The sequence below is a fragment of the Stegostoma tigrinum genome, unplaced genomic scaffold, assembly GCF_030684315.1.
Source record: "Stegostoma tigrinum isolate sSteTig4 unplaced genomic scaffold, sSteTig4.hap1 scaffold_54, whole genome shotgun sequence".
Lineage (NCBI taxonomy): Eukaryota > Metazoa > Chordata > Chondrichthyes > Orectolobiformes > Stegostomatidae > Stegostoma > Stegostoma tigrinum.
The window spans coordinates 932,062-956,522 of NW_026728472.1; the positions used below are offsets into that span (position 1 = coordinate 932,062).

Sequence of the window (24,461 nt, forward strand, 5' to 3'; positions counted from 1 at the left end):
GAAAGGAATGAACAACTGTTGCAGTTCCCCAATATTTTCTTTAAGTATTTTCACTTGCCTTTCCACTTCTATCCCATTAAGTAAAACTCCCCAATTTATTATGGCCAGTTTGTGTGCCATGCTATCACAGTTTCCTCTTTTTAAATTCAGGATCTTAGTCTCAGAAGCAACTCTACCACTCTCCAACTTAGAGTCACAGAGTTGTACAGCATGGAATCAGAATCTTTGGTCCAATGCGTCCAAGCTAACCGGGTATCCTAATTAATGTGGTCCCATTTCATACCATTTGGCCCATACCCCTGCAAACTCTTCCTGTTCGTGCACCCATCTAGATACCTTTTAAATGTTGTAATTGTACCAGCCCCTACCACTTCCTCTTGTAGCTCATTCCATACACGCACTACCCTTGACATGAAAAAAAAATTGCCCCTTAGGTTCCTTTTACATCTTTCTGGTATCAACTTAAAGCTACGTGCTCCAGTTTTGGACTACGAGCCTTGGAAAATGACGTTGGCTACTCACCTTATCCATGTCTCACGATTTTATAAACATTTATAAGGCCACCCCTCAGCCTCCAACATTTCAGGGAAAATAGCCCCAGCATATTCAGCCTCTCCTTATAGCCCAAACCCTCCAACTTCAGTGAAATCCTTTTAAATCTTTTCTGAACCACTTCAAGTGTCTTTACTGACAGCAACATTTCAAAAGTGGCCTAACCAATATCCTATATAGTCACAATATGACATTTCAACACACCTATACTTAATGCATTGACCAATAAGTGCAAGAATACCAAAGTCTTCCTATCTAACTTTGGCTCCACCTTAAAGGAACTCTTTGAACCTGCACCCCAAAGTCTTTGTTCAGCAATGTTCCCCAGGACCTTACCATTAAGTATCAGTTATATAAATAACACCAAAGGATGATGTGACTGCACAAGTGCAGAGATCCAGCAGGATGTTGCCTGGGCCGGAGCGATGGAGTTTTGAAGAAAAAGTAGAGAGGCTGGGTGGGGACCTAATTGAAGTGAACAAAGCTGTAGAGGGCATTGACAGCTTAGATAGGGAGAATCATTTCCCCTTAGTACAGGGATCAATAACGGAGGGGGAGGGGTGGTGGTTGAGAACACTTTTAAAATAAGTAGTTGGAGGTTTTAAGTGGTTTTGAGGGAAAACAAATTCTTCCAAAAGGAGGTGAGTGACTATCTGAAAGTCACAGCCTAAAAGTGTCAGAGGGAGGGTTCTGGAGTACTGACCACTTACACATGAGCACTATCCCATCACCTCCTTTCCATTTACCCATTGCCATGTAGTTACAAATTTAATTTTAGATGGGTAGCACTAGAGATTTATTTCAAATAAATTTTAAAAATTATCTTATTTATAGATTCAGACTTGAAATTTTGAAAAAGTAAATATTATGTATACATTGTCTATGAATAGGAAGGGAACAGAGGGATGTAAGAGAAGACAGTTTTAATATGGAAGGGCAAAACCTGTCAGCGCATGCTTGGAGGGCTGAAGAGCCTGCTTCTGTGCTGTATTTTTTTTTGTACTGCGCCCTTTTCCATCAGCTCCATCAGAGTAAAATTTTTATTGATTGAGGGCTTTCAATGGCAGGACTTTTACCCAGCAGTCCCCGCGCTGGTAAAGGTCGCTGATTAACATTACAGGCGAGCACTGCGCAGGCGTCGTGCCGTTGCGCTCTTTGGAATGTATCCGCTGCGAGTAATGGCGATGGGGGATGATGCTCTGCTCTTTTGTCACGTTCAAAGTAAAGATTGAAAGTGCGAAGGGAGAGATGGAAACCACGGTGGCTCAGGAGGGGTTTCTAAACACCTCTGGAAGGTGATGAAAACTAAAAATGAATCTGCAGGTGCTGTATTTCCAGATACAGGCCTTTGACCAGGAAGTGGTTCCAGTTTAGTGGGCGCCATCTTATCCGGGATCCGCGCACGCGCGACCAAACGTCACATCGTGAGTGGAGTTCCAACGGTCTCAGCTGGGTCCTAGCGCCAGGCGTGTAACCGTAATTAACAATGGGGTTTTCAGCAGCTTCACCCATTCCCAGCCACAGCTGACCTATGCAGCCTCGAGTTGCCATGGGCCTTGGATACATTCAGTTGAGTGGCTGTGGCTGCAACTCCTGATACGTAGGAGAGCTGAACTTCTCGTTTTGTATCACTTCAGCCCTGATTTCTCATCTGTGGCTGCTCAACGTGGAGAAGAGTTGGTGAGTCAGGGAATTCTGGCTAAAACAGCATTCTGTAATACTTGGGTAAACCCATAGGAGTGGGACATGTATTATTACTGAGCATTCTTATTTAAGAAACTGGAACAGTCGTCAGCCCAGCGAGCTTTCTCTATCATTCTGGTAAGATCATGGCTGATCAGATTGTTACTTTAATTCTACTTTCCTGCCTGCCCTCCATGAGAAGTGTCTTCCATGCCCAGCTGTCCCTGGGCACACACTGCTGACCATTACATTTGATACCTTCCACAATGGTAACATGTCAGCATAAGGGGAGGCAATCATCTCGTGGTATTCTCACTGGCCTGTTAATCCAGAGACCCAGGTGTTGTTCTGGGGACCTGGGTTTGAATCTTGCCACGGCAGATGGTGGAAATTGATTTAAATAAATAGCTAGAATTAAGAGTCTAATGATGACCGTGAATCCATTGTCGATTGTTGGAAAAATCATCTGGCTCACTAAAGTTCTTCAGGGATGGAAATTGCCATCCTTACCTGGTCTGGCCTACATGTGACTCGAGGCCCACAACAATGTGGTTGACTCGTAACTGCCGTCTGGGCAATTAGGGATGGGCAATAAGTGTTGGCCTAGCCAGCGGTGCCCTCATCCCAGGAAGGAATATGGAGTAAAAAAAATGTCTCATTGACACTGGGAATTTCCTCATGACTTTGTTCTTTATTTTTGCTTTTATTAGTTTGAGTGGAAAGAACATTCTGTCACAGAAATATTACAGTGTGGAAGGAGACCTTTTGACCAGCCATGTCTGCACTGGCTCTTCACAATATCAATCTGACTGACTGAGAAGCTAGAATTATTTACTCTACATTGCCATCAATGGACTGATCATGATTCTGGCATTGAGGTTGTTGACTTGCTCACCGAGCTGGCTTGTTTTTGTTTTCAAGGTGAGCAAGTCAACAATCTCACCCACGACCTGAGCTACAAATCGTTGCAAAATACTGACATTCTGTATTTCTTTTACAGACGATTGGGAGAAGCTGATTTGTGAATGGCAAATGCAAAGTAAACATCACTAGTCAGGATCTGATTATCATCAGCTTTTCAATGTGGAAATAGAAATGCTTGCCTCTTCTGTCTGTTGGGGAAAACTTCATCGTGAGACACAGAAACACCCAAATGAGAATGTTACCGTGCACTGACTGTGTAAAGAGCTTTAACCAATTACGATGCCTGAATAAGCATTCCACCATTCTCAACCCAGAGAAATTACACGTTTTTTAATGTAAAAGAGGTTTCAGCAAATCATCCAACCTGGAGAGACACAAAGACACCAGCACCACGGACAAACCATGGAAATGTGAGTACTGTGGGAAGAGATTCAGTTGGCCATCCCAGCTGGAAATACATGGACGCACTCACACGGGGGACAGGCCGTTCACCTGCTCCAAGTGTGGAAGAGGATTCAGAGAGTCAACCAACCTGCTTGCTCACCAGCGGGTTCACACTAATGACAGACCTTTTAAATGTTCAGACTGTGGAAAGTGCTACAAATGTTCTGGGGACCTGATGTCCCATAAACGTGTTCACACCAATGAGAAACCTTTCAGGTGTTCTCACTGCAAGACTGGATTCAGAAAATCACCTGAACTCTGTGTACATCAGCGCACCCACACTGGGGAGAGGCCATATACCTGCTCTGCATGCAGGAAGGGATTCATTAATTCATCCAACCTGTTGAGACACCAGCGAGTTCATTCTGCGAAGAGAACTTTTAAATGTTCTGACTGTGAGGAGACTTTTAAAAGTAGCAATAACCTGCTGAGACACCAATGCACTCACACTGGAGAGAAGCCATTCACCTGCTCTGTGTGTAGGAAAGCATTTACACGATCATCGACCCTGGTCACACACCAGCGAATTCACACTGGGGAGCGACCATTCACCTGCTCCATGTGTGTAAAGAAATTCACATGTGCATCTCACCTTCTGAAACACCAACGCACTCATACAGAGGACAGGCCATTTATTTGCTCTGTTTGTGGGAAGGGATTCACTGAGTCATCCAACCTGCTGCAACATCAGCGAGTTCACAACTGACTGGGAGTCAGATTCTGACAGTATCGCTGCTGGTCATTACAGCCAGGACTGAACTAGCAAGTTGATCTTGAGGAGAGCAAGAAGTGCGTTCCAGCCATTTTCTTCCATGGCACAGAAATCCTAGCCCTTGATCAGAAAACCCTTTACAATTGTGTATAAAGTCAGAAATAACAATGATGAAAGCTGGAAATGTGCTGTCAAATCAAAATTGGTGTAGAACGATGACCTTTCCTGGCTGGAAGTTAATGGGCACATTTCTGCTTTCCGTACATTAGTAAACACAAAACTGGAACAAAACCTTCCATTGCTAATATGGCATCTCTCAGCCTTCTCTTTTCCAAGGAAAAGATCTTCAGGCTTTCCTAGTGAGTATAACCTATTCCTTCATGTGATATTTGTGGTTGAACTTTTACTTTCCTAGCCTTTGCGAATTACGACACATTCAGAAATGTTTCAGATCTGAGGGATTCAGATCGGAATATTTATATTTACATCATTCTCTCTGTGTCTGTTGGCTTAACCACTTAACCATAGGAGTTTGCTGTTAGACTGTTGTCGATCAACCAACAAGCATTCATGAGCGAAGCACATTCCACTAAAAAAGAAAACCAATTTTCCTCTTGCATCTTTTAGATCTTCCTGCTGTTTTATCCCGGTAACATTTTAAATCAAACCCATACACCTCAGTGAATAAAGTTTATATTTTTAAAAATGCGGAACTGAATGTCACTGATGCACACAGAGGAAATACAAACATAACTGCTGAGAATGAGAAGAGCTCAGCAAAACAAACACCTGGAAAGTAAGGACATCCCCAACTTGACTGTGAGCACACAGCTCATGAAAGATTAAAAATAGAACAGAATTATTGAATGAAACACCTCCCAGTACTCTGTGTACTTAACTATCTAGTGAACTCTTAATATTTGCGAACTATGCTTAGTCACTTAGAAGTGAAAAGTTTTAAAAGCTCAGTTAATTATCACTAAACAATTGAGTATTAAAACTCTAAGAAATGGGAGAATTTAAGAAATAGCGGAAAACGCCAATTATAATTTATTTTCCCATTAATTTGGAAGGATTGGGAAAGAAATTTTTTTCCAACTCCCATACCAAGTGTTCATGACACTCTTGTTTAGTTGGAGGACTGAGCATGAACAGCCGTTCCTCCAACCTTTTGGGGTGTCTGAGGAGTGGGACTGGATCTGGAGCTCCCCTATTGGCTGAAACTCTGCCTCACTTGGAAACTGTTTGTGATTTTAAACCCTGTGCGGCTGGAGCAGACATTTCAAAGCTTTGTTTACACTTTAAACCAGGCAGATTGCCTGTGATTGGCATTGACCTGAAAAATTAACCACCTAATGGCTGATGCCTATATTTTTTTGAGTTGAAACAGGTACGGCATCTGTATATGTTTTGCCTGTCAACAAATAACAGGGTCTTGTGTACTAACACACATGGATTCCAGTGCATGCAAATGGACCACACTGTGAGCTGGACTGACAACTCTAAATTGATTGTCAGTGTAATTCTTAGCAATTAGCAACTGTAATTCATAACTATGAAATACTTTGAAAATGTTGTCAAATTGCAGAATTACATCTAATGCTGTCATTTGCATTTTACAAGCATGGACTAGTTGAGTATGGTCAGTACCTTGCCATTGCAAACATTCAAAAGGAAATGCTGTTTGATACGATCAGCCAGTCTTTGGGATTATGGCAGACATGCCTAGCATCACACATATCCCATATTACACATTTATGTGATTGGCAGAACATTTTTTGGTTGGACAGCAGCATTCCAGTACTGTTGAACACCAATCCTGTAATTCTGAATGGCAGTAGCAGTTTGAATCAGCTGGTTTCATTTAATGCTCAAAAATTTAAGATACCTTGCCATTTCAGAGTAATCTGAGGTACACAGGGCACTTCTGAGTTTGGAATGTGATAGCTTCTCGTTTGTCATTTGGTGTAAGTTTGGAAAGAGATTCACTCACTCATCCAATCTGCTAAGATACCAGCCAATTCACAAGTTACTTGCGTGACAGAGATTTGCTGCTAAGCACATTTGGAGATGAACAGTGTTCATTGAGGTCTGTTTCTGATAATATTGGATAATTCTCATCCCAGTTATAGGGATTAATATCCTCAATAAAAGTCAAATCATTCAAATATGTTAAACATACAGTATGTTTAAACTGCTACTACAATTGTAGTACAATTGATTTGCTGTCAACACAAGGCCTATCTGCTCTAGTAGTGCAAGAAGTGATTGGGAAAGGTTTTCCAGTTGGTTACTTTTCAGACCTAGTCAACCCCATAGATTGACAAATACCTCCGTGTACTCAACATATGTTCAGTATTCACTGTTTATTTCAGGACAGAGTACCTCAAAGTTTAATTCAGTAAATCTTCACATCCCATATCCTGCCATGACATTATTAACGTGGGGCCAAGTTAACTCAGAAATAATGCAACAGCGGAAGAAATGCAACATTTGTACATCTCTAAACACTTAAACTCCAGTCAGATGGTTGACAGGGAGCTGTTGATATGGTCAAGATCACTGTCTTGCCTGCCGCGCTCATCATCAAGCTCTCCACTCCTGTTCACTCTCTTGTCACTGCTCAAGACAATTTGGCCAAATCAGATTGTTCCCATGACTGGGATCCCACTCCCTTTCGCTACTCATCAGACTCAGGATCATCAGATCTGTTTCTTCAACCCTCCAAAAAACCTCCGCATGGTCCCTGGTACAGGCAGTGGAAAAGATTGTGTTACACATTTTAATACACCAGGGACAACCACCCAATCCTTATATTATTTATGGACGGTAAAGTAACATTTAAACCATTAAAAGGAGCTCACCGGTGAGACCAAACAGGAAAGTCCACATGATAAAATTAAAGATCAAAGTACAGGGGATCTAGGATAACTTGATAAGTTGGATACAAAATTGGCTGACTGATGAGACAGTGGGTGATGGGAGGAGGCTGTTTGTGTGACTGGAGGCCAGTGTCCAGTGGTGTACCATTGGGATTAATGCTAGGTCCCTTGCATAATCTTAGCCCGCCTCATTTCCAAAAACCAAGTCTAGTCGTACATCCTTTCTCGCTGGACTGAAAACATATTTTGGATTAAAATCCTCATTTACAGCATTGTGGGTGTCTCCAAACCAAACGCACACAAGCTCACTGCCACCATGTCAAGGTCATTTGAGGACAGGCAGCAAAACTTAGCCCAGTTAATAAAGTGCAAATCCATGAATGAATAAAACAATGCTGTTGAACAGTTCCCTGAAAATATTTAGGAATTCTTGTCATTTACACTTATTTCCGTACTATTTGGTTCTAAGTTACATTGATTGCCATCCCAATTCACTCTCACATCATAGCTAACGATCTCACCAATGGGAATATCTTTACCCACCATCCCGTGCAGTAGTGAATGTCTCATCCTCACCTTAGCAAGTTTCTTCTTCCTTAGAATGAATTTCTGCAGTGTCTCTTGAATTATCCCAAGAAACCTGTGCCATTATGCTCCATTGGTTCCCTTTCATCAAGAATGTGTTACTTCCTGAAAGAATGACAATAAATTGTTTAAAGTTGATTTCTTACCGAACCACGGACTGCTCACCTTAAAATTTGCTTCATGCCCTGCTAAGTCATCTTTGATCATAACATCCATCACAGGGAATACGTTATAAGTTAATTGGTGCGCAGTTACCTGCATTCTATGTCTATACCCATTTGAATAAAGGATTTAAATTTCTTTGTTTCCCAATCTCTGAATCTTCCCCAAATCTAGGGAATTTTCAAATCCAAAACCAAAACCAACACATCAACTCTCTGGTCATTTCCTTTAAATTCCAGGATACTGTCCATCAGGACGCAGCGTGTCTCAGCATGTAGTTCCGACAATTCACTCAATATGTTTCTCTGGTGATTGTAATTTTCTTCAGTTCCTCCATTTCCTGATTAATTCCTGCTTATTGAATAAGTCCAATGAAAAATACCCGTTCAATTCACCTGCCATCTGTTTGTTTTCTATTAGTAATTCGTCAGACTTTTCTCCTTTAGTACAGATGCTTCCTTTATGAACTTTGTTTTAAATATGCAGGGAAACTGCTAAACTGTCTTCGTATTTTGGCTAACTTTGTCTCCTACTTTTTTTTTCTCTCCTTATTAATCTTGTAGTCATTCTTTGCCATTTTATACCTTCTGCTTTGTCTAATCTGCCACCCATACTTCAGCAATTGTATGCTTCTTCTTTGTAGTTGACATCATCTTAAATGCATTTTATAGTTACCCACAGATGATGTAATATTTCCTCCATTTTTTCCCAGTTTCCAATCCTCCAATGTCATGAATCCTTCAATATCCTGCTCCAAATCCATGTCATCCTGTCACCATATCTGTGTGATGATTACTGGAGCATACTTATTGACTTGGAACTTTTCTTTCTCACTCAAATGTATCTGATGGGTGTATACTGATGTATCCCCTTAATTATTTGCCATTGTATCTCAACCGACCTCTGAAGCTAAATTGCCACTTCACTCTAGCTCTGATTTCACACCCACATGACTGCCCTAATTTAAGTTTAAAATAATAGTCTGATACCCACTCCTGTCCCCGAAAATGGTTGTAAAATTCCATCAGATTAGGGTCACTGCTACCTCTGAGTGCCTTCACTGTGAGGTTGTTAATTAAACCTCTGTCATTGCACAACATCAAGTCCAGTACAACTGGCTCTCTGGTCAGCTTTAGAATATGCTGTTCAAAGCGACTATTTTGAGAACATTTTATGAACTCTTCATCAAGGCTACATTGGCGCATCTGATTTTTCCAGTTTAGGTGCAGTTTAAATTCCTCATTTCCCACCATGCTGGTGCTGGTGCTGGTGCTGGTGCAAGTCCCACACAGCCCTGAACCCACTTGTTCTCACCAGCCTGTGATGCACACATTCATTTCTCTAATCTGATTTGAATGTTTGGGGATGGGGGAGGTTATGAGAGCCACATGCAGTCCCAGAATTCCCTGCATCTTGTTACAGAATCGAAGGACAGAATTTGATCCCCAGTGTCTGTGCATGAGCACCACATCGTGTCCCAATCCCTCATCGTTTTCATTCACGTAATTGTCCAATTCTCTTCTAAAGGGGCTGAATGAACCTGACAATGCATTCTCCCACTTGCAATGGGAAAGGTGTTTCACCCTCCTCATATGAGAATTCCTTTGTTAGTCTCATTGAACTGGTATCCTCTGCTTCTGATTTCACCAACACAGTGAACAATGTCTCACTATCGACTCTGTTCTGATATCTCAGGATTCTGCACACACAAATCAGATCTCAAGTTAACTTCCCTTCTCCAAGGAGAAAAGCCTCATGCCACCAATAAAAGCAAAATGTTGCAGACGTTGCATAATTGGAAACAAAGAATACAGTACTACATTCTCAGGGTTTGAAATGTTAACTATTCTTCCTCACCAGATGCTACCAGACCTGCTGTGTTTGTCCGATTTCTGTTTTAGTTTAAAATTTCCAATGTTCACAGGGGTTTGTTTTATTGAAATGAAATCTCCATAGTGCTTTGATTATCTACAGTTCTTTTGTACCAGTGCACCAGTCTTCCTTCTATCCAGTTGCTGCATCCTTTATTTTCATTTCAAATTCATTGTAACTTGTGATATTTAACACCCAGTTATGGCCACCTTCTGGCCAGACTGCCTGTGATGTCACTGTCAAACCATCGAAGCTGCATTTTGCGCTTCAACTTCAGTCCATTTGTGTATCTGACTCTATGACAGTCCATAAACCTCATTCTCTCAAGTCTTAGACCTTCCCTTGTTCTTGTTTGCAAATACTACCTTTTTCACACTGTTTGAATTCTCACATTTCTTATGTGTGCCAATCATCTAAATCCTGTACCATCACTTTGGGTGTGATAACATACTGGCTGTGTGTTAGAAGGATTTCCTCATGCTGAGGAAATACTACATTCTTTTTAGTTCCAACAAGAATTGACTGAGAAAGAGAGAGAAAAGAACATCTCCAGTGACATAAAATCAGGTGAGATGAAATATCGCCATACATTCATTTCTCCACATATGTGTCTGTGTGAGATAGTAACAGTATCTGCCAGATTTGCTGCTTCACTGGTCATGAACACTTGGTGCTTATCAAAATAAGTTTATAAATTTGAAAGGCTGCTATTTGAATTATTTCATGATGGTAATTTCCCATAACTTCTCAAAATGTTTCTCTAACTTCAACTAAAGCTGAGTTTCCTGACATACGCAATGCAGAAAGCTCTACTCGTGCAGACTTTGTGAAAACCCTACTAGTTACAAAACAAAATGCGGTGGGGCCCAAGTAAGCTTGAAGATTAACAACCGGTTGGTAAGAATTCATTGGCAGTACAAGCTGGTGTACTGCACGTGTGTGTTTTGCGCATGTACACTAATGGAGGTTTCAGGGGGGTATCAGTAAATGTCACCCTCAATTCATAAGCTTTAGAGATGAGCAGATAAGCATTCATTGTTGTCACTTAGAAAATTTCCTACATTGCAGACTGTTCTCCTGGGAAGCTGGTGTATACTGTCATAGCGTGCCAAAATACTTTGTAACATGGGAGTCCAAATCACTTTTAGTCATTTAATCTGTGCAACTACCTTCTTAAATGAGGTAAAGCATGTCTTGGCTCCATCCTTGTTAATTTAGATACAAAGCATAGATTCTTGGGTATATCAATTCCCTCAATGGAATCATTATTACCCTTCAGGGTATTACCTGTTTCTTACTTCTCTATTCTCACCTTTTCCTTGACAAACTCATGTTCTCCAATTCTTTATCTCTTTGGAGTTTGATTTTTAAAATCCACCTCCTTTTGCATTTCTCCTTGCTTTTCTGTCTCCATTATTCCCTGTTCACTTTGCCTTCTAATTTCATTACTCTCTATTTTTCATTTTCTATAATTTCAGGTATTTATATTTTTCTCAAAGTCCTGTCTCTTTTCATTTATAACTATATATCAGCCAATTCCAACTGTGATATCCTGCTTCAAAGTTTCCTTTCTTCCAACTCTAAATGTTGTAAAATGACTTGAAGTTTCTCATCCTCACAAGATCCTACTTGTACTTCTACCTTCAATTTATTTGCTAATTCTCTCGGTTTAGTTTTCAAAGATTTTAGATTGATCAGTGAATTATCTTTCACTTCCGGAAAACTCTTAGCCACATCTAAACCATTGTTAGGTTTTGTGCAACGAACATGCCCACTACACTCTGCTTTATGCCCTGGAACTATTCTGTAGCTGTTATTTGGACAAGAAAGACACAGATCGTTTTTAGAGCTAAGGAACTCCAAAATCCCATCAAGAGACCCCATGACCCTCCACATGTTATGATCCCAGCTGAAGTCATTGTTAGACAAGCCAGGCAGAAATCTAATAGATTAACAATGTTATCTCTCACTAAAACATAAGCATATAGTGCTGCAGATTTTGCTTTAACAATTAAATAGAAACTAACTAGCAAAAGAGATGAATATTAAAATAGAATAAAACAAACCATTTACTTATAGTACAATTTGAAAAAAATTATTTTTAAAAACACAGTAAACATATAACTACACAAATTGCAAAAACCCAGTCATAAATTAAAAAGAAACAAAATAGCTTTTGTACATTATCCAATACAGCACTCATTGAAACATAGTAACTGGGAGCAGGAATAGACCATTCAGCATTTGAGCCTGCCTTGCCATTCATTGTGATCGTGACTGATCCTCATCTCAGTACACCATTCCTGCTTTTGCCCTGCACTTCTTGACACCTTTAAAATCTAAAAAAAATCCATCTGCTTGTTGAATATGTTCAGACTTGGCTTCACAGCCTTCTACGGGAGAAAATTCTACAGGTTCACTACCCTTTCAATGAATAAGTGTTTTTCATTTCAGTCCTAAATGGCCTAGCCTGTATCCAAGAGTTATGAAGTACTCACACCAGAGCCTCTGTGTCTGCACCTTTGCAGGTTTAACACACTTTTGGCTTTAATGCTTTAATGCTAGAGCTTCTCCCTGGAGCTATTATATACTCGAGCTTAAATATGCTCAGCAGCTTTAAGGTTTAGTTACAACATGTCTGGTGTGGGGCAAACTCTAACTCCTCATTCTAAGGTTATCTAGTTCACGATATCTCCTTCACTATTTAGAGAACTGAACTGCAGGGAATTCCTATTCCAATAACCTCAGAAGTCCACTCAAAACTCAAAGTGAAAGTGAATTTGCTCAACTGTTTAAAAGAAAGTTTTGTAAATATCAAACCTTGAGGCCCCATTATTTTCCTTATCGGGTTAGAAGATAATCTAAGAAGAACAAAAAATCCGTTAGTGGTGCTCGCAAAGATATCCAATTTACAGCCAGGCCTCAAAAACCTGTTTTAAAATAAACTGCTGTGGCTACAGTAATACGAGATAATTATTAATTTCAGATGCACAGGAAACACACTGCTTACTAACCAAAATCCAAAGAAAAATTGCAATAAATGGAACTTGAGGAGATCTGTCTAATCCAAGTTCCCCACTGAGAAGGCGATAGTTTTCCTGTTGTTGAACTGTTGCAGACAAGGTGGTGAAGGTACAACCATAAGCTTTCTGATAAAGATTTATAGAATCTTCATCAGCAACAATTCAGGAACAGCAACTTATGTCCAAATCAGAATGTGACTTGAAGGGAATTTGGAGATAATGTTTACACAGACCTGCTGCTCTTGGCTTTCCAACTTGTGGAGGTGACAGTTTCCATCAAACATCACATTGAGATGCAAGTGTAGAAATCCTTCCTTGCTAACTTCCCAACTTCTCTTGTGTTGGCCAAAACCTGGTGGTAGGTTGCATTTCCTGATGGACTCTTATGTAAGTTGGTAAAATCTGGCAGCTTTCAGACTCTCCCTTTCACCTGCTGACCCCATGAAAGAGCAGCTTTATTCAGCTCAATTTCACAATCTTGCTTTGAATTTTTGTTTAAAAACCAGAAGTTGCTGGAAAGGCTCAGCAAATCTGACAACTTCTGTGAAGAAAAATCAAAGTTAACATTTCAGGTCTGGTGACCCGGATGTTCAGAGGAAGGGTCACTGGACCCAAAACATTAACTTTGATTTATCTTCACAGACGCTGCCAGACTTGCTGACCTTTCCCAGCAACTTCCAGTTTTGTTCCTGATTTACAGCATCCACAGTTCTTTCAGTTTTTATTTTGTATTTTTGTTGTTTCTCTCTCTCTCTCCCTCTCTCTCTCATTCCCTTTTTTCAATTTGTTTCAGCAGATATTGGATGGAGAATATGTACAAGTGGAAAACTCAAATATCACATCAGGATCTGACAGTGATGCTTGATTCCTGGAAACAGAAAGCACCCCATTCACAGAGTGAAGAAACTGCAGCACGTTGTGGATGTGGATGAGGCTGCAGTTGATCATCTGGATTGCAAAAACACAAGCAGAGTCACATTGGGGAGAAACCATATAAATGTAGGGACTGTGAGAATGTATTCAATTATTCATATGAGCTGGAATATCATTGACGCAGTCATCCAGCAGAGAGGTTGATCTGTTGCAGTGAATGTGGTGAAGCATTTTTTCATTCATCCACCTTGCTGATGGCCTAGCAGGTTCACACTGGAGAGAGGCCATTTAACTTTTCTGTGTGTGGGAAGAGGTACATATTTTTATTTGCAAAATTGAGACAGTGTCATTGCTGTGACTGGGATAAGAGCTTTAAATGTCCGTGTGGACTGAGGGAGAACCAGCACATTCCCATTGGATACTCCCCATTCCAAAGCTCTTACTGCAGCAAGAAATTCAGGCGATCATCCAGCCTGTCGATACATCAGTGAATTCACACTGGGGGGAGAGCTTTCACATGCTCTTGTGTGTGGGAAGGGATTCATTAATTCGTCCAAGCTGCTAGTACACCAGTATCTACGCTGGCGAGAAATCTTTCCAATGCCTAGGTTCAGGAACAATCAAAAGGAAATTGGACAAGTGCTTGAAAGAAAATAGTTTCAGGCTGATTGAGGAGGCAGCGGCGGAGAGGGTGAAGTTTGAAACCCAGTCATGTCACTGCAGACAGGTCGCCATGTCAACACTGACAAACATTCCGTTCCACATTGTTTCACACAAGTGGCTAGAATGTCAAAGTAAAATCTTAAATAATGGGGAAGGTTATTATCTGAAATGTGCAGCCAGAGAGGGTGGTAGAGGCAGATTTACTGGAGATTTACAAGAGGAGATTGCCACTGGATGAATTTCTCAGTCAGGTGGTCACCCAAATGTTACAGGAAGTAGCTGAAGGATTGACAATTGCTGATTTGAGACTCAGGCACCAGCACCACCATCAGCTTCCATCCCCCACTCCCTCAATAATAAACCCTCCAGTGCAGACTGTTAACTGGTATCAATTTCCCTCTGCATCTTACAATTGGGGCACTGTCGAATGGAGGTTAGTGCTTGTTCAGCAATTCCCTGTAACTACCGCAGTGCAAGTTCTGTTCTGCAGCCTCTGAGCTGAATGGCTTGAAAAACTTCCTGTTGCCCTGCCCTTACTTGGCCTGTTTGGGCCCACGACCTTCTGGAAAGTTGCTCAGTGGCAAAGTGTGAAAATTTTGCCCACTTGAATTGAGTTTTGTGTCCTACAGAAAGGAGACTGGAGGCGTGGTGTCATGATGCAATGATAAACAGCCTCGCTCTCCATGTCAGCAAAACAAAAGAACTAAGCATTGACTTCAGGAAGAATGGAGGAGAACACATTCCCATCTCAGCCAACAGAGCAGAAATTGAGAGTTAAGTTTCTAGGAGTGATGATAATCAACAAACTGGTCTGGACTTACCAGTTAGACATGACAGTCAAGAAGGCACAATGACGGCTCTTCTTCTGCAGGCAGCATAGGAAATTTGCCAAGGTCATAAGGACCATCACCAACTTTTACAGATGCACCATTGAAAGCATACTGCCCAGGTTCAAAATGCCCTGGTACGGCAACTGCTCTGCCCACGACTGTACAAACTGTAGAAGACGGTGTGCGCAGGCCACACCATCATGGAAGCCAACCTTCCACCCATGGACTACATGCCTACAAAGAAAGGCTACCAACATCATAAAAGACCCCTCCCACTGTGTAATGCTCTCCCACAACCTCTTCCATCAGGCAGAAGATACAGTAGCTTGAACACACGCACCAGCAGGTTCAAGAACAGCTTCTTTCCAGACATTATTAGACTGATGAATGGACTATCTAACTTCAAATCATGTTAAAATGTTGATCTTGCTCTGCACATCTCCTGTGTGACGTAAGCTACACACCTCACTCTGTGCCAGCATCCTATGACCTGTATATCCTTGCTTACTATGGTTTGCCTGTAGTAGTCACAAGACAAAGTTTTACACCGTACACATGGCAGTAAATAAATAAGGTCAAATCTCGAGGTGTTCTCTCGTCTAGACAGGGCTGTCCTCACCACAGTCCTCCCTCCAGTCTGATTGCTAGGTTTCACCTCTGAGCCCTTCACTTACTGCTGTCCTGCTGCTGATCTTCACCTCAGGCATTTTCTTGCTACTAACCACCATTTCTCTAGGTGTAGTCACTGTGTGCCTCAAAGTCTGAATATCAGTTTCTGAGACCCTTGGACAGACTGGACAGGACGTAATACCATTTCAGACAAGCGCCATTGTTTACGAAAGCCCATGTGCAGAGCCATCTGATGGGCCGAATAGTCTACTCCCGTGTTGCTATGACTTGTAATTCTTTTAATGTATATTTCTTTATTCTGGTATTTTAACAAAATAAAACAGAGAAATCCTAGAAAGATACTAGAAGTCCTTGCTCACCTGGCAGATGAAATGACAATTGTATCATCGTGTCTGAGGTTAACATTCTCCTCCAGCTATTTTAATGCAGACTTTGAACAACTTATTTCAACAGGTCTGTTTTAAAAGTTAGCACCAGGCATGGTTACATTGTGATGGCAAAAGTCAATTTCAGATTAGAAATTTCAACCTGTTTACTTTCATTCTGGAACAGTTCACAGTTTGACACCAGTATCTGAACTGACACACATTTCTGGGATTCAGTAACGTTGTTCCTGACTCGAAACAGACTTATAAAGTGGCTTCTGTTCTGTGTCTAGGAGTTGGAACCATTAAAAAGTACCGCTGGAAAACATTTCCAGCACACCTCACTGTTAACCCACGTGGGGAATTTTCTGTGAGAACAGAAAGATGGGAAAGAGCAATGTGCTATTTGCCTCTCTCAGTGTGACCCCGAGGAGTGTGTCCAGGCTAAGGTTCTGTTCCGACCAATGATCCCTCTCCAGATTATCCTTTGAGCTCCAGCAGATGATGTTAAACACTGAGATGGGAAAGAATATCAACAACAATGTTTTTAATTCAGTAAAACTGAATTGTTAACCATGTATCTAGAATACCAAGAATTGTCAATATGAGCAAAAGCAAAACCCAGTGATCAGAACATTATTTACTCCAGGATGTGATTAACTGGAGGATCTAAACCCCTGCAGCCACTGGCGAACTCACAAGTGTCTCAGTTGGTGAGATGACTGAGTGACTATTGGCCCACACAAGAAGCGCGTGACCCGCTTCTCACCAGTGTGTTCCTCCGACACTTCTGCCATCCACAATCCGACCCCACCACCCAAGACATTTTTCCATCCTCACCCCTGTCTGCTTTCTGGAGAGACCACTCTCTCTGTGACTCCCTTGTTCGCTCTACACTGCCCTCCGACCCCACCACACCTGGCACCTTGCCCTGCAACCGCAGGAAATGCTACACTTGCCCCCACACCTCCTCCCTCACCCCCTATCCCAGGCCCCAAGATGACTTTCCACATTAAGCAGAGGTTCACCTGCACATCTGCCAATGTGGTATACTGCATCCACTGTACCCGGTGTGGCTTCCTCTACATTGGGGAAACCAAGCGCAGGCTTGGGGACCGCTTTGCAGAACACCTCCGCTCAGTTCGCAACAAGCAACTGCACCTCCCAGTCGCAAACAATTTCCACTCCCCCTCCCACCCTTTAGATGACATGTCCATCATGGGCCTCCTGCAGTGCCACAATGATGCCACCCGAAGGTTGCAGGAACAGCAACTCATATTCCGCTTGGGAACCCTTAGCCTAATGGTATCAATGTGGACTTCACCAGTTTCAAAATCTCCCCTTCCCCCACCGCATCCCTAAACCAGCCCAATTCGTCCCCTCCCCCCACTGCACCACACAACCAGCCCAGCTCTTCCCCTCCACCCACTGCATCCCAAAACCAGTCCAACCTGTCTCTGCCTCCCTAACCTGTTCTTCCTCTCACCCATCCCTTCTTCCCACCCCAAGCCGCACCCCCATCTACCTACTAACCTCATCCCACCTCCTTGACCTGTCCGTCTTCCCTGGACTGACCTATCCCCTCCCTACCTCCCCACCTATACTCTCTCCACCTATCTTCTTTTCTCTCCATCTTCGGTCCGCCTCCCCCTCTCTCCCTATTTATTCCAGAACCCTCACCCCATCCCCCTGTCTGATGAAGGGTCTAGGCCCGAAACGTCAGCTTTTGTGCTCCTGAGATGCTGCTTGGCCTGCTGTGTTCATCCAACTCCACACTTTATGATCTTGGATTCTCCAGCATCTGCAGTTCCCATCATCTCCCGCCAGTGTCAGTGGGTTTTTGTGGACAGCAAGTCCATTTTGCTTTTAAGACTTTGTTCACAGAATATTGAGAAGTTTTCTTATCAAAATAAGCAAGTCACTGTATAATGAGGTAAATGACTGATTTGAATCCTTTGCCACACGCAGAACAGATGATGGCTCTCTCCCTGCTGTATGAATTTGCATATGGACAGTGAATTCCCATGATCCTGTCCAGCTATTCCCTTGGTGAGAACACCTGAATGGTCTCTTGTCAATGTGAGCACCTTGGCAAGTCAGGTCCACAGAACACACACATACACCACACCCTGCAATCAGATATTTAAAAGCTCTTTTGGCAATGCACACTTGGTATTAAACAAATTTCTGTTTAATTTGGGAATCAGCAGTTATGGGGATAAGGCAGGAAGGTGCAGTTGAAGATTTTCTGGAACAACCAAAGTTGCTGGAAAAGCTCAGGAGGTCTGGCAGCATCTATAAAAAAAAACAGAGTTAGTGTTTCGGGTCCGGTGACCCTTACTCAGAACTGGGTGAGTACGCAGAGGAATAAAGCTGAGGCCTTTGCTGAGTACAGAGCGTTCAGCATCAGAGAGCAGAAGGTTAGGCAGGATGGTGAATACCCGACAGGAGGTGGAGTTGGGGGAGGAGATGGAGGCTGAGGGACAGGGAGGAGAGGAAGTTTCCAAAGGGTCATGGGTATCTCTGAGTTGTTGCATCTTGTGGGCCTTGATGCCTCGAAGGAAAACAAGTTTCTTATTAGCACAACGAATAAGCCGGAGGATGAAGTGGAACTACAGAGTGGTGCAGCCCTGAGCCCATGTGATGCGATGCTATTGGAAAGAAAGGTTGAGAGTGTGTATGTGGCACCGCATGGCAGTGAGTGTGGATCTCTGGGTGCGGCAACAGCAGCTATCTATGGAACGTTGAACATCTCAGAGATCTATGACAGTGGGAAGATTCAAAACATGAGGGATAAAACTTCAGCTGGAATCCACGTGAGGGAAGTCTGAGCTGGAGGTAGTCACTGAAGAATGTGATATGGCCGTGCGAGGAAGTTTTAGCAAATACTTGGGCAAACACCAGGAGTGACAGTGAAATTGATGTCGGTGGACAAGAAGAAAGATCGGAACAGACATCCCATTGGAGAGAGGAGCAGAAATTCTTCAAGGTGGGCATGCCTGGAAGAGATGTGACAGTGAGTTAAATATGAAATAAAAACTGAAAGAACTGCAGATGCTGTGAAGCAAGAACAAAAACATAAAAACTGAAAGAACTGCAGATGCTGTGAAGCAAGAACAAAAACATAAAAACTGAAAGAACTGCAGATGCTGTGAAGCAAGAACAAAAACAAAGTTCTGAGGAAGGGTCACTGGACCCAGAACATTAACTCTTTTATTCTTCACAGATGCTGCCAGACCTATTGGGCTTGTCTGAGATAATGGAAACTGCAGATGCTGGAGAATCTGACATAACAAAGTCTGGAGCTGGATGAACACAGCAGGTCAAGGAGCATCTTAGGAGCACAAAAGCTGATGTTTCGGGCCTAGACCCTTCATCAGAGAGGGGGATGGGGAGAGGGTTCTGGAATAAATAGGGAGAGAGGGGGAGGCGGACCGAAGATGGAGAGAAAAGGTGGAGAGGAGAGTATAGGTGGGGAGGTGGGGAGGTGGGGAGGGGATAGGTCAGACCAGGGAAGATGGACAGGTCAAAGAGGTGGGATGAGGTTAGTAGGTGGGAAATGGAGGTGCGGCTTGAGGTGAGAGGAGAGGATAGGTGAGAGGAAGAAAAGGTTACGGAGGCGGGGACGAGCTGGGCTGGTTTTGGGATGTGGTGGAGGGAGAGGAGATTTTGAAGCTGGTGAAGTCCACATTGATACCATTGGGCTACAGGGTTCCCAAGCGGAATATGGGTTGCTGTTCCTAGAACTTTCGGGTGGCATCATTATGGTACTGCAGGAGGCCCACGATGGACATGTCATCTGAGGAATGGGAGCGGGAGTTAAAATGGTTCGTGACTGGGAGGTGCAGTTCTTTATTGCGAACCGAGCATAGGTTTATGCAGAGCGGTCCCCAAGCCTCCGCTTGGTTTCCCCAATGTAGAGGAAGCCACAACGGGTACAGCAGATGCAGCACATTGGCGGATGTGCTGGTGAACATCTGCTTAATGTGGAAAGTCATCTTGGGACCTTGGATGGGGGTGAGGGAGGAGGTGTGGGGGCAATTGTAGCACTTCCTGTGGTTGCAGGGGTAAGTGCTGGGTGTGGTGGGTTGGAGGGGAGTGTGGAGCGGACAAGCGAGTCATGGAGAGAGTGGTCTCTCCCGAAGTCAAGCGGGGGGATGGAAAAATGTCTTTGTTGGTGGTGTCGGATTGCAGATGGCGGAAGTGTCGGAGGATGATGCGTTGTATCCGGAGGTTGGTGGGGTGGTATGTGAGGTCTCAGGGAATTCTCCTTTGGCGGTTATTGCAGGGACGGGATGTGAGGAATGAGTTGTGGGAAATGTGGGAGACATGGATGAGGGCGTTCTCGACCACTGCGGGGTGTGGGTGGGAAGGTGGTGGTGGGGCGGGAGTGAAGTTGCAGTCCTTGAAGAACGGGGAGATCTAGGATGTACGGGAGTGGAATGCCTCATCCTGGGAGCAGATGCGGTAGAAGTGCAGGAATTGGGAAGAGGGAATGGAATTTTTGCAGGACAGTGGGTGGGAGGAGGTGTATTATAGGTAGCTGTGGGATGAAATAGACATTGGTTTCTAGGTGGTTGCCTGAAATAGAGACAGAGGGGTCCAGGAAGGTGAGGGATGTGTCGGAGATGGCCGAAGGGGAACTTGAGGTTGGGGCGGAAGCTGTTGGTGAAGTGGATGAACTGTTCGAGCTCCTCTTGGGAGCAAGAGACGGCGCCGATGCAGTCATCAATGTAATGGAGGAAAAGGTGGGGTTTGGGGCCTGTGCAGGTATGGAAGAGGGACTATTCCATGTAACCTACAAAGAGGCAGACATAGCTTGGGCCCATGCTGGTACCCATGGCCACCCCCTTTGTAGGAAGTGGGAGGAATCAGAAGAGAAGTTGTTGAGGGTGAGGATGAGTTCGGCTAGGCGGATGAGGGCGTCGTTGGAGGGGGATTGGTCAGGTCTGCAGTACAGGAAGAAGCAGGGGGCCTTTAAGCCATTTGTATGGGGAATGCAGATGTATAAGGTCTGGACGCCTATAGTGAAAATGAGGTGTTGGGGACCGGGGAGTTGGAAGTTCTGGAGGAGGTGGAGGGACTGGGTGGTGTCATGGATGTAGTTGGGGAGTTCCCAGACCAAGGGGGAGAAAATGGAGTCCAGATAGGTGGAGATGAGTTCGGTGGGGCAGGGGCAGGCAGAGACAATAGGTCGGCCAGGGCAGGCAGGTTTGTGGATTTTGGGAAGGAGATAGAAGTGGGCGGTGCGGGGTTGGGGAACAATGAGGTTGGAGGCTGTGGGTGGGATGTCACCTGAGGTGATGAGGTTGCGAATGGTTTGGGAGATGATAACCCACTCTGTTCTCCTGGCAACGGCCAACAAACCCATCCCCATGCTGATCCCCTAGAAAAGGCATGTGAACCCTTCATTATTCTGATCTCCTGCCAATGGCCTGTGAACCCATTCCCACTCTGTCATCCTAACAGTGACCTGTGAACCCTTCACCACTCTGTCATCCTAACAGTGACCTGTGAACCCATCCCCACTCTGTCATCCTAACAGTAACTTGCGAACCCATCCCCACTCTGTCATCCTGCAGTGACCTATGAACCCTTCACCACTCTGTTATCCTAACAGTGACCTGCGAACCCATCCCCACTCTGTCATCCTCACAGTGACCCGAGATCCCATCCACAATCTGTTCTCACACTAACAGCCAGTTAATCCCTCCCCACTCTGCTCTCCAATCAACGGCCTCTGAACCCACCCCACTCTCTTTCATAGCAAAATCCTGTGAACACGTTCACACTCCATTTCCTCAGCAAGTACCTGTGAAATTATTCCATTTGGACACCCTCACAGTGGCCTGTGAGCCCATCCTGTCTATGTTAGCCTAGCTCTGACCTGTGAACAATCCGCAATCGTTTCTCACAGCAACAACAAGTAAACCCATCCCCTCTCTTCTCTAACAGCCAAACCCTGTGAACGTGCCCCCACTCTGTTAACTTCGTAACGGCCTATCAGCACATCTCCACTGTTCTGCAAGCAACAGCCTGTGAACGCATCCTTCCTCAGTTCCCCTACCAACATGCTGCGAACTGGAACCCACAATATTCTTCTTGCTATAGTCTACAAAACCATCCCGACACTGTTCCCTTAGTAACGGCCTGTGAAAGCATTCACACTTCCTTCATGCAATGACTTATGTCGTTGTGTGAACTCATGTTCACTCTTTTCCACAAGCTACAGGGTGCAAAACATCCCAATCTCTTCCCCTGGCAATGATCTGTGAACCAATGCCCACCCTTTTCTCATCACAATAGTTGTTATTGCGGGGACGGGGCGTGAGGGATGATTTGTAGGAAATGCGTGACACATGGTCGAGGGCGTTCTCCACCACTGCAGGGGGTGACTTGCGGCACTTGAAAAACGAGGACATCTGAGATGTATCGGAGTGGAATGCCTCATCCTGGGAGCAGATGCAGTGGAGGCATTGCGATTATGGGATGGCATTTTTGCAGGAAGGTGGGTGGTAGGAGGTGTATACTAGGTAGCTGTGGGAGTCGGTGGGCTTGAAATAGATATCAGATTCTAGTGGTTGCCCAAGATGGAGACAGAGAGGTCCAGGAAGGTGAGGGAGGTGTTGAGACATCAATCGCCTCAACCTCTCCACCCTCTCACCCACTACAACCTCTGCCCTGCAGAACTTGCAGCCCTCCGCTCCAACCCCAACCTCACCATAAAACCAGCAGGCCTTCCAGTCGCGAACTATTTCAACTCCCCCTTCCATTCCTCAGACATCATGTCCACCCTGGGCCTCCTGCAGTGCCACAACGATACCACACGAAGGTTACAGGAACAGCAACTCATATTCCGCTTGGAAACTCTGCAGCCCAATGGTATCAATGTGGATTTCACAAGCTTCAAAATCTCCCCTCCCCCTACCGCATCCCAAAACCAGCCCAGCTCATCCCTGCCTCCCTAACCTGTCCTTCATCTCACCTATCCCCTCTTCCCCTCTCAAGCCGTACCCCCATTCCCTACCTACTAACCTCATCCCACCCCGTTGACCTGTCCGTCCTTCCTGGACTGACCTATCTCCTCCCTGCCTCCCCACCTACACTCACCTTTATTGGCTCCATCTCCACCTCTTTAACTTGTCTGTCTCCTCTCCACCTATCTTCTCCTCTATCCATCTTTGATCCACCTCCCCCTGTCTCCCTATTTATTTCAGAACCCCGTTCCCCTCCCCCATTTCTGATAAAGGGTTGAGGCCCGAAAAGTCAGCTTTCCTGCTCCAAAGATGCTGCTTGGCCTGCTGTGTTCATCCAGCTTCACGTCGTGGTATCTTGTAAAGTCAGTGAGTTTACATTCACTTTTGCCCTGACAATAAAGTAAGGGACATCAAGGCACTTTCCCACTTTCTGACTGACATTTCATCATGAAAAACTGGGCATTATCTGATTAACAAAAACTATGTTAACGGTGGTTAATCTCAGCGCAGTGTCAGTTACTGTATATAGAATCTGTACGTGTATGCTTTGTTTCTGTCTCCCTGTGTGTGTTTCTGTGTGTTGGTATATATGTGGCTGTGTTTGGCTGTATGTGTGTATGTTTCTGTGTATTTGTGTGTTAGTGTGTCTGTGTGGATGTCAGTATCGGATTGTATTTCTGTGCCTCAGTGTGTGCCTCTGTGTCTATCAATGTTTTTGTTTGTTTTTCTGTGTGTATAAATGTGGCTATGTGTTTCTATGTCTGTGTATGTTTGTGTCAGTGTATAAATATGCCTGAGTGTCTCTGTAACTGTGTGTGTGAGTGTGAGAGATATAATGGGAACTGGAGATGCTGGAGAATCTGAGATAACAAAGACTGGAGCTGGATGAACACAGCAGGCCAAGCAGCATCCTAGGAGCACAAAAGCTGATGTTTCAGGCCTAGACCCTTCATCAGAAAAGGGGAGATAGGGAGAGGATTGTGAAATAAATAGAAAGGGGGGAAGACAGACTGAAGACGGACAGAGGAGAAGATAGGAGGAGAGGACAGTATGGGTGGGGAGGGGATAGGTCAGTCCGGGGAGGACGGACAGGTCAAGGGGATGGGATGAGGTTAGCAGGTAGGAAATGGAGGTGCGGCTTGAGGTGGGAGGAGGGGATTGGTGAGAGGAAGAACAGGTTAGGCAGCTGGGGGGGAGCTGGGCTGGTTTTCGGATGCAGTGGGGGAAGGGAGATATTGAAGCTGGTGAAACCCACATTGGTACCATTGGGCTGCAGGGTTCCCA

At 44.2% G+C, this 24,461-nt stretch overlaps 1 long non-coding RNA gene across 1 annotated transcript; it reads left to right on the forward strand.

Annotated features, from left to right (window-relative positions):
* The first annotated feature begins 1,693 nt into the window (after positions 1-1,693).
* LOC132208832 (uncharacterized) lies at positions 1,694-16,172 on the forward strand. The gene is made up of 3 exons (XR_009444956.1): positions 1,694-2,232; positions 3,236-4,674; positions 13,636-16,172. It is a non-coding gene; the product is annotated as an uncharacterized LOC132208832 (long non-coding RNA).
* The last annotated feature ends 8,289 nt before the right edge of the window (positions 16,173-24,461 follow it).